Source organism: Brienomyrus brachyistius, chromosome 3 (assembly GCF_023856365.1).
Source record: "Brienomyrus brachyistius isolate T26 chromosome 3, BBRACH_0.4, whole genome shotgun sequence".
In the NCBI taxonomy this organism is placed as follows: domain Eukaryota; kingdom Metazoa; phylum Chordata; class Actinopteri; order Osteoglossiformes; family Mormyridae; genus Brienomyrus; species Brienomyrus brachyistius.
The window spans coordinates 29,228,327-29,239,364 of record NC_064535.1 but is presented as its reverse complement, the minus strand read 5'-3'; positions in this window follow the sequence as shown (position 1 = coordinate 29,239,364).

Genomic DNA, 11,038 nt, shown 5'->3' with positions numbered 1-11,038 from the left:
ACCCCAATCATTGATTTTAAATATATATTATACACACACACACACCTTTTGGCATAGTTGTGACCTTTGTTTAGGATCTGGGATTGATTGAGCAGGTCTTAGTTGGGGAGCTACAAGCCTTGTCACCTGAGCATGAGCCACAATTCACATGCTCAGTAACGCAGCCCTGAACAGCCTTTGCTTTTGGTGATATAACTTGTGACGGCGAGGAGGTCTTAGACGGCACAGAGCCGCTCTCACAGTGAGGCTTTAGAAGAGCCGTCGTGTCTCAAAATCGCCAGGCTTCAAAAGTCCCCGCTCGTCATTGGTCCTTGACAGAGAAGCCTATGAATGATAGAGAGACCCAAGTGCTGGTGTGTGCCCCCCCCCCCAGGACGTCTGCGACCTGCCCCCAGTCTGGAGCTGCTTTTCGGCGCTGGCCAGGCCCTGGAGGGCTGCCAGAGGCCCTTAGAGCTGCTGCATGGACTCGTTTTGTTATGAATGCTCCGTTTGTCCTGCGTTCCCCGGCAGCCGGTTGCGGATAATGGAGTTGGGTTTTCAGAACTCGCTTCTGTCTGAGCTGCTATCATGTGGCAGCGGCTGCCCTCCAGCAGGGGGCCCCGTGCAATTATTATTTTAAATTTTTTTTTGCAGATTTCTGGGAGTGGGTGCGCGCGCTCTGCTTATTGGGCGCATTTGTTACCGACGCTTTTGTTTTTTCACTCTTCAGGGTAAAATTTTAATTTGTGTGTGTAGGTTTACTTAGATCACATTTGGGGACCAAAATGTCCTGAAACTTCTTTACTTTTTGGGGACATTTTTCAGGTTGCCTGTTGGATGACCTGACCTTTTATAAAAATGTGTGAATGCAATCAGAAAAGTAAAAAGCCAAAAGTACTTTGGTTGCTTATGGGTAAGGTCATGGTTGGGTATGAGTTAAGGGTGTCATTGTTGGGATTAGGGATTTCCCCTGGACGGTTCCCACAAAGGCGTGTGTGTGTGTGTGTGTGTGTGTGTGTGTGTGTGTGTGTCTGTCTGTCTGTCTGTCTGTGTATGTGTGTATACAGGATGTTTCTTTGGGAATTCTACCCTTCTTTTTTGATCCCTACAGTTCTTAGGTTCCATTAACGAAATGCTTCAGCTTTCTAAAAGCCGCCCTACCGTTCTGGCTGCTTCACTTCTGCAAGTGGGTGTGTCAACATTCCGCTTGTCCCTCAAACCAGTGAATGTTTACACAACGAAGTGTTGCGGAACCTTCTGGCATCTTCATCACTCCATAGTTCTGTTCTGATTTAATTCTTACAATGAGCTGCCTTTGGTGAAATACCGCTCTATCTCACCCGCCATCTCTTGGTCGACAGTATTTGTCCTGGGATCCGCATTGCAGTGTTTTGGTTTGGGTGAGGCGTGTAGCTAGGAACGAGGGCATAGGGGAGCTCTCCAAAGGGGTGGCACTCTAAGCGCTCACCTTCACCAAGAAAACGTATGAAAGGGATTCTGGAAGGGCTCATTGTACCTGAGGTGCTGAGGTATCTTGACAATTCCCAGGTTTTGTTTAGTCGTATTTCTGACTCGCACCATCCTTTCTCTCCCCCTTAGGCAGGACACCAGTGAGCTCACCGGAAGCCTACAGAGGTAAGCTTGCTCCAGCCGCCACTCCCCCAGACCTACCCCCGGGAAGTGAGCCTGAATGTGTCTGTGCCTGGAATCCCTTTCACGTGGCCTGCCGCCTGCTGTGGCTTGCTCTGGCCCATGGCTGCTCGGCTACAGGATTTTACAAGGCACTATGGGGACCGTGTGGTCCATTGGGTTAAACAACTGGACTGGGACCCAGAAAGGTATCGCCTCACATACAGACCCTGCTGGCCAATTTCTGTTAAGCGTTACTCGCCCCAGAGCATGATGGCGTCATTCGAGAGCAGTGTTGTATTCATGGGCCAGTCGTGCTGCTGAGGACTGTGAGTCTGTATGGGGTGTGTGTACGTGTACTGCCTGCGTGATGCACGTATGCATCATGTGAATACATTACGTCACGTATTGCTATAGCTAAGAGGCATGATCCTCATTGGTACAGAGTGCATTGTTACAGGAAAAGACAGATCAGAGAAAAAGCTATTGATTGAAGAATGGATTGTGTGTTAGCTTTCGTCCAGAGCTGCGATTCACACTGAGGCTCTGTTTAGTCCTATTACACACGCAGAGGGATCAATCACGGTTGTTTACCCTTAATAGCCAACTGTCCATTTGTGAACTGCCGACCGCCATGTGACGATCCGTTTTGCTGAGGCTGTTCAGGCTGCTTTTAGAGCCCCCACCCCCACGGTGAGCCTTTGTGGAGAAAAAGCCTCATTGATAGTAGTTGTCTAAAAGTCATTTGAGTCATTTAAGGAGGGGGGCACCCTTGACTAAGCCTGGGGAGCTTCAGTACCCCCAGCAGTTCATAATGGTTCAGAAAGGTCTGAGGGGAAGGACAAGGAACCGGTAGTAAGGTCAAGCAAGCGCAGGATGGAGCTGGGGGAGATGACAGAAAGCACTACTGCAGGAACAGGAAGTCGGGGACAAGAGGGGCAGGCAGTGGGAAGGTCAGTGGCTGTAACGAGAGAGAGACGTGTCTCCTTAGGAAATGCATGAAGCAATGAACAAGACTCAACACAGTTCATTTTTTTGTGTTCTTAAACAATTCCCAGATGTTCATTTAAGGTAGCAGATTCCTTCTCAGGAGCTGATTAAATAGACTGCCCTCTAGTGGACTGGAGGACTCATTGTAAAACCTGTAAACCAGTTCCAGCCTTTCTCATCCACTGTGTATTAGAGTAGTATGCTCCACTGCTTCTATTTTGCTTCAGTACTTCTGTAACAATGGTTTCACTCCTCACAAGTCAGCAAACCAGCACGGTGACGGTGATAATCTGTGAGCATGGAGGGCCGGGTGTTTACCTTCCCAGAAAACCCTAAACTATTTGATCACAGTAAATCCGTCAACTGAAAGTGACACAGGAGAGCTGTATGTGGGTCCAGGGGACAAAGACTGAGATGGAAGACTTGAGTGGGGGGTTGACTAATTGCTCCTTTCCATGGCAATGATGTTCTCACAGAGACTAGTGCTCATATTATCAAAGCAGTGTCACTTTGTGGGGATGGCATTTATAACCGCTGGAGCGTCTCCAGCTGACGCCTTTTATTACGCTTTTACTGACTGGCATTTGCTCAGAGAGCTGATTGATCTGTTCCCGCCCCTGAAGTGAGATCCAAACCTCCAAAATGGCCCTTGAGCCAAACATGAGCGTAAGCGGAAAGGGCGATGGTCCGCAATCTGGCTGAAAAATTCTAGAATGAGACAGTAGGTGTTTGTAATCTCCTGTTTGCGGCACTTTGGACAGAAGGGTCTGCAAAATATAATCGATGTAAATGTAAGATCGGGAAAGGCGTGGATTCGCTTCTGGAACGAACCCCGTCTGGGCACGTTCCTCCCCTCCAACGCACTCTGAATAGGAGGCGAGATTTCTGCAGCCGTTAACGTCAAAGCTGCCGAGCCGTCGTCACGGGCCAGCAGGGGGGGCTTTGTCACGTGCCGGTTACTCACCACCTGTGGGTTGGGCCTGTCTGGGCCTCGCTTGTGTGGACGCACAATCCGACAGCACTTTTGATGTCATGGGGACCGGGCCGCCCACTCGTCCGCCTGCCAGCCGTGGCGACGCTAAGCTCCTCTCGTCGTTGATTGCGCGTCGCCCCCCAGCCGTCCACACCGGGACCCGGTGTGTGGGCGCGAAAGCAGCCATCCTGCCGTGAGCGCTTACTCAGGCTCCGCCCACCTCCGCTCCTGCTGGGAGTCTGAGGTTTCATGATTATGGTCAAGTCGCTGTGAGAATCTCATACTGAACTCTCAGTACCCTGGGATAAGGGTCTTGTTCTGAGCAGGCTTCTCCTGAAGGGGGTGTACTTGAGCTTCAGCCTTTCCTTGCCACAGAGACTTTTATGATCGAAGGGCTTAGATTTTTTTTTGGGTCTTCTGGGAAAACCAGTTTCTACTTGTATCTATTTTTGATTCAGATGCGTCCCATAATTCTCGCCATCAGTTAAACTCTTGTTCCAGAAGAGCCCTGATATCCAGGAAGCTAACCGTGAGCAAGATCCATGGAGTTTCCTGTGATCCTACTGGCTAACTGATGAGGCAGGAAGTGATGTCGCAGCTGCCTCTACTTTTTTGTAAACATCCACTGCTGGCAGAGCAGTGGATTTTGGAGGATTGCATTTCGTTTCTTTCGCGAGTGATTGGACGATGGGCAACAGAAAAGCGGTGGTCTTTGTTCCCCATCAGCACAGAGTCTGGCTCCCATTCAGTCTTTGCTATACCCTCCTCCTGCTGGGCCGTCCCTCTCCACGACGCTGGGACCAGCTTCATACAACATTCACGAGTGGCATTGGCCCGTAAATGGAGTGGGGCCCCAGGTGGCCCCTAGACTGCCGTCTCGCCAGGAGCTTCATCTGAATGCACATCAGTCACCCCCTCCCCCCAACCCTGCCAGCTGATGATTATGCCCCAATACACAGAGCTACTACTGTGATTGGCTCTCCTGGCAATGGGGTGGGACCATGCATCCGGAACAAGCAAAACCTCCTGAGCAACCACCCTGCCTCCTCGTCTCGCCTCCTTGTCTGGTCTCGTCTTGCTCTCCCATCTCCTGTATCGTGCTCCTGTCTTGTCCAGACTTGCTTTTCACTACGGAATGTCCTCCAATCTTGTCTCCTGGCGTTACCGCCGAGGCCCTCCTTGCGGGGCTCCCAGGGGAAGAGTGTCTGGAACTGGGTCCAGACACAGGCTGAGTTATGAAGAGTCAAGGTTTAAAGAAGGAGAATTAGTCATCAGATCGGTACCCTGACATCTTGTTGCCTCCTGCATGGATCACATGGTACAGCAAGGGGGCGCCATTCCACAGATGTATCTCAAGCTCTTTGGCACCCCCTTTGGGAAGTGCAGCTGCGTCTATCTTCTGTGTGGCAACAGCAGCGCCGGCCTGGGCCAAGGCATATCAGGAACGAGCCTGCATGGGCTGAACATCTGCATACGATCGAGTCTGATGGCTCCCACGTCTGCAACATTTCACGTTTATGGAGTCAAGAACATGAGAATTTCTGTCGCCTGCTTTAATTCTCTCTCGTTGTGGTCTCACATGCGGGCCAGCTGGCTTATTTTTGCACGTGTTCCCCTGTGTAGGCGCAGGTCCTGTGGTTATGGCACAGCTAGCCAGGCAGCATTAGTAAACCCCACAGTGGAAATGGGAAGAATTTATGTACTGCGCCACCTGTGGTGGCCAAAGGTACTGGGAGTATTTTTTTTCGTCTTTGGGGACATCTGTCACACTGTTCCCTTAGCTATCTGACTTGTATATTCATTTCATTTACAAGTTTAACGGAAAATTTATTGTGTGGATTGAAAATAATGAATGTTAATAATGGCCAACAGCTGCAAAATTTTGAACATGAGAAACCAGCCATGAGAGAGAGAGAATACCAAAGAGTGAAGCCAGTTGGTCATCATTGGCTCATTAATACGGCCAGCTGCTATTGACTGCTTAGCATAGCTATATGTTATTGGCCCCCTAATTTGGGCAGCTGTTTCTGGTGGCCTAACATGACCAACTGCTATTGGCTCCTTAATTCGCCTGCTATTGGCCCGCCTGCAGTAACTTAGAGACATCGTAGCTATCTTCTGTTAGCGGAGCCAGTGTATTAAAATATGCGATGTGGGATACTGCCCCCTTTCTGTGGATTGGGGTCCAACGGAACGATCAGGGACAAACAAGGGCAGCCGTTTTCCCAAACAACAGGCTGGCTTAGTGCTCTGCCGGATTTATGCAAATGAGTTCCCAGGAGGTGGGGGGGGGGGGGGGGACTATTAAGCCAGAAGAAGGTACGGACAGGGGGAGCGGCGGGTGCTAAGCTTGTGGGGGGGGGCTGTTCTCTGTGAACATGCAGAGGAGGCTAATCAAGCTCGCGGCGAAGCCCGGCTCTCGCGTCACAGAGATAAACCGCCGCCGCCGCGCAAAGCCGGCCGCGGGGGAACAAGCATCTGCTGGTGCCGAGTGGCGGCCCGTCATTATCGCCCTCTAAATGTCTGCTCTGCTGCTCTAATCGTTCCTCCGGAGAAGAAAGGGGAACGGAGAGCGGGCCGGCGCAGTTCGCCGTGAACGGGAACGGCCCGTATCGCGCTTAAACAAATGCCTGGACATAACCTTACATTTCCCCTCCTCTCTTCTCAGTATATAGATCAGTCACGTACAAAAGAGCTAATATACGAAACTCAATGGGGCGGTTAAAGGGCTTCTGCTGGGTAAGTGTCTGGCTGGCTGGTTGACGGTCTCAGCCACGACTCCGGGCTGCGGCACACTACGGGGGGACCGGAGCACCCGCTGCTGTCTCCTTGCGTTACGCTCCCAGGGCAGGAGGTCACCACGTGCATCAGGAGCGCAGTACCGCGCCATTGTTGTGTTTTAATTCTGGAGCAGGGACATGCTCTATGTTTATTCATGGGCCGCGTTTCTGATGAAGATATTATTCATGGAAAACAGCTAATTACAGGGCCTGTGCCAAAATTAAACTTCCTGCCGCGGCTTAGAAGGAGGTTACCTACTTAGGGTGGCGGTAGGACGGGGGGCGGGGGGAGGGGGGGAGAGAGAAAGCCAGCGGTACTGGGCCAGTCATCAGCTGGGGGAGGGGGGCAGCTGTGTTAATAAAGCGCTGGTTGTGGGGGGAGCCGGGAAGCTGAAGAAAGCAGGGAGGAGATAAGGAGAGGAAGACAAAAGGGAAAAGGGGGGAAACTGGCTCAGGTGTGTTGAGCATGAGACATTTTTTCAGTTCAATTAGATTATTATCATTCATCCAGTATAGATTTACAGTGAGCTTGGAACCTACGCCAGAAAGAACAGGAACTGTGTTATATGAATAATGGGCTTAATTTATTCATCCATCCATACCCCCTCATCCAGCACAGCATCACTGTGAGCCTGGATCCCATCCCGGGGCGGCCGCCTGGTCATCTTGCTCCTCACACCTCGCTCAGTGTTACACCATGAACCAATCATGTGACTTCTTACACATAGTGACATGAATTGTAGGCGGTCAGGCACACAGACACACACACATGCTGAATTGTGCAATTCTGGCTTGCAGTTCTGCAGATATTATGACGGATAGTTTGCAGTTTATTTATTGTTTGTTCCCTCTTAACTGAATTACAGCGCAGTGGAATCCTAGCAGGCCAGTGAGGTGGATCGGCACTGCATCTGTTTACTGTGTCCTCAGTGCCAGAGTACCAGTGTTGATGCTGAGTGTTAATGAGCTTTACTGTTTGTATGGACCTGTAAGAGTGTGTATATGTTTGTGTTGGTGTGCTTAAACCAGGGCTGGCTGATTTCTGGGGGAGGACCGTCTATCTTTGACTTTACAGCGAACACAACCAGTGCCATCAACATGTGCTTTTAATTAGTGAAAGGCGGCCTCACTGGGTCGAACGACCCTGTTCTTCTCAACGTCAGGAGAGAAGTCCGCTTGCCGGATCTCTGCTCCATCCATCTGGGTCTCACGTTGTCCCGCAGGCCTGTTTGAATTATAAGGGTGACCACTGGGAAAACGTTATTCTCGCATGCGAACACTTACCCCAGTGCGGTAGTCTGAATGAGCTCTTATAATTTCTGCTTGCGTGTGCGCGTATGTGTGTGTGTGTGTGTGTGTGTGTGTGTGTGTGCATGTGCGTGGGAATGGCTGGGGGGCGGGGGCTGGACGGACATGCAGAATTCCTTCTTCTTCCTGAAATGCATCCCATTCGCTTCAGCTGCACGTTTACAGCCTATCAGGGAATTAAGCAGTTTTTATATAATCCTCACTGGCTTTTTTTTATTACAGTGTAATTTGGGATGTGGAGTAGGGGTGGGAAGAGGGGCATTTAGTGGGGTGGGTGGGGCGGGGGGGGGGGGCAGGACCAAACCCAGGCGCTTGAAATGAGTGTTATATAATCCCAGGTCTCCTCCTCTGATTCCACCCGGTGAGCCAGCAGTTGGCTCCAGCAAACCAAGTGTAAAGAATACCAGATGCTGGGAGGACAGGTGGGCCAATTACCGCATTTCCCATCATGCAATGCTCTCCTAAAGCTGTTCAGTCTGCTAACGTGGAGTTTTAGTTGTTGTCACTACTGCATGTTAATACTTTAATGTGTGAAGAAGATGATGGGGTGAGGATGATGAAATCGGGGGGGGGCGGGTGATTCTGCTTATTGCTCACGGCTTTGAGGTTTGTTTCCCCCGAAGAGCTTTTTAAAGAGCAGGACATTTTCTTTCCCATTAAACTTTTACTTAATATTTGAGTATTTTCGAATCTCGAAGCTGGAGACTAACATTGTGGATTGTGCATAGCGCGTTAATGGCCAGCAGGATTCCCGTATCTCCGAGCCAAGCCTGCACCCGGATCTCTCGCAAACTCGTGGCATAATCCCTGATCATGTGCTTCCACCGGAATCCAATTTCCCTTCAGCCTTCTGCTAAACCACCCCCCCTTCCCCCCAGTCAGATGTAAAACCCCTAATGAAGCCCCTCCCCATAAAATGTCATTATCATGCACATCGTGGGTGTTCATTCCCTCCCCCTTTGTTCACTTATTGCCCCATATTTTTATGTGAAAGCATTACATATGCAGTCTGTATTTCAAACTAAAGAGTGTCATCCTATAATTTCTGAACATTCCAAATATTCCCGACATTCCGAGAGAAAATTCCAAGGAAACGTTCCAAGAGAACACTGAAGGAAAATTTTGAGAGAACATTCTGAGAAAACATTGCTGGTGCTGAAAGGGCTACCCTCAAAGCTCAGACCCCCGTGCAGATTTTCCCTAAGCCAACCCTCCTGTTTCACACGTTTAACAATCCTTCTCCCTCCGGTCTTCCCGCAGAATAGTCTATAGGCAGCCTGGACAACTGACAAGGAACCCTTTGTAGCTCCTCGTCTAAAAGAGAGAGACCCATGAATTTACATAAAATGCTAATTTCTTTTTCTTTTTCTGGAAAGGGGAATATTCTGCATGGGTTAATCCCCTGCAGGGACAGTCATTGTTTGTGAGAAGTCCTTCACCCAGATTCCTGGGCTCCGCTTAAAGCATTCTGTCGTCTCTCTGACCCCCTCAGTGCTGGGTAGGACTGTTCAGACTTTGCCAAAGCAGCCAGTCAGGTGTTGCTTCTCTGTCTGACTGTCAGCCCCAGTTTTGGAGACCTTTTACAGGGAAAGAGTTGTAGCTTCAAGAGAAATGCAGTGTTTTTTTCACACAGAAAACTTTCCTGCCAATTATCTACAAGCCTCGCCGACATAAGCAGGCATGACGGAGGCGTGACGCAGGCGTGTGTCCGTGTCGGCGTGTCACCCGCAGGCTGTGAGCATTTGGCCGATTCCGGCCTGCATGCCACCGCCTCGTAATGAGCCATGCAGCGGGAAGTGTCGAGAATCCGGCATTTGCGATTGGCTCTGACACTGTGGGCTGAGCCGAAGCTGCTCTGAGCCGCTCTGCACTTGGGCACTGCAGATCTCTCTGGGAATACAACTGGGCCGACATCCCGACTCCCTCGGGGTCCAGTTTGGTTGCCGGAACGTTGGCAGAATGTTCACGGCCTCTGTATCTGCAGGCTGCTCAGCATTCCGCGGCAAACTGATTGCCGATCGTTATGCGTCCGTTTGAAGTCCTGCAGTGCAGAGGCGTGCAGTTGAAAAGACGGGTCCTGTGCATAAAGCGCAGCTGATTTTCGAAAAAAAAAGGAAACCCTAAATAATTTATCTGTGTTTTGGTGCATTTCTATAACAAAAAAAAAGAAAACCGCAGAGGAGATGTGGGCTGGGGGGGGCGGAGCGGGGGCGCTGTGTGCTCGCTCCTGTGATGGGTGCAGTGGCATACAGATACGTGGGGGGGGGGGGCAGCGCCCTGGAACTGAACTTCAACTTGATATGATTACAGCCAATTATGACAACTGAAATGATCTTAGTATTATATGAGTATAAAACTTCACTTAGAATGAAAACAGCTGATACTGAATACAGATAAAACTATGAAAAACTATCATTCTAATGTGTAGTATTTTCTTATCGTTGAGATTCAGATTCAATTCTTTGTTATTGTACATGACAGCACAGCAAGCAATGCTAAACAAAGTGCAATATTTAATCACAAAAAAAACTGAAAATAATTGCAAAATGAAAATGTATGAATATCAAATATCAGTTACAATGTACTATTACTAATGTGCATGGTGGCCAAAGTGCACAAGGTCGACTAAAGGCTAAACTATCACTAAACGCTTAGACTGTATTAGTGGGAGTTTGTGTATATCGACTGTATATCGGGCAGGATCCACTTCGGATGCTCCGGAAGGATGCTCAGTGTCCTCGTTCCGGAAAGTGGTAGAGGGTTGGTGTTATTTTATCAGCACTCTGTTTAAACAGGACGGGGCAGCTGCTATTGTGCTTCCGTATTGATCTGTAAATCGCCGCCATTTACAGCCATGGGGCTTCAGATGTGGTTAAAGGAAGATGATGCTTTACGTTGTAAGCCGGTCTGATAGGCAGTCAGACTGGAAACTGAACGACCCCATTCACAGATAGTCTTGCTTTCAAAGTGTAGCTCTGTTTTTCAGATATAAGACAATTTCTTTCAAAAATCCATATTTGTTCATAGCGGTAACAGGAAGAATGGAGGTCACCGAGTTTTGTGTTGTGTTGCCGTAGATACGATCAGCGTAGGACGTTCACTTGTAACGTAAAAAGAGCCCTCAACAGCAAATGCTTTTCCGGTCTCAAAAGGGCAGCCTGCATAGTTGCATAAAACATGGGTTATCCCACCCCCCCCAACCCCCCCACTAGGCCTATCCCTGTCCCCAACTGGGACGTGTGCCCTCCGCGCGAATCAATGTAGCAGGCCTGCCTGACTTCCGCCGCCTTCGGAAATGCAGAAGCGGCAGGATTTCGCTCCTTTCATCCGCGCAGCTGCCCCTGAATAAAAGATGGCGGCGGGCAGAGAGAGGCCCCGC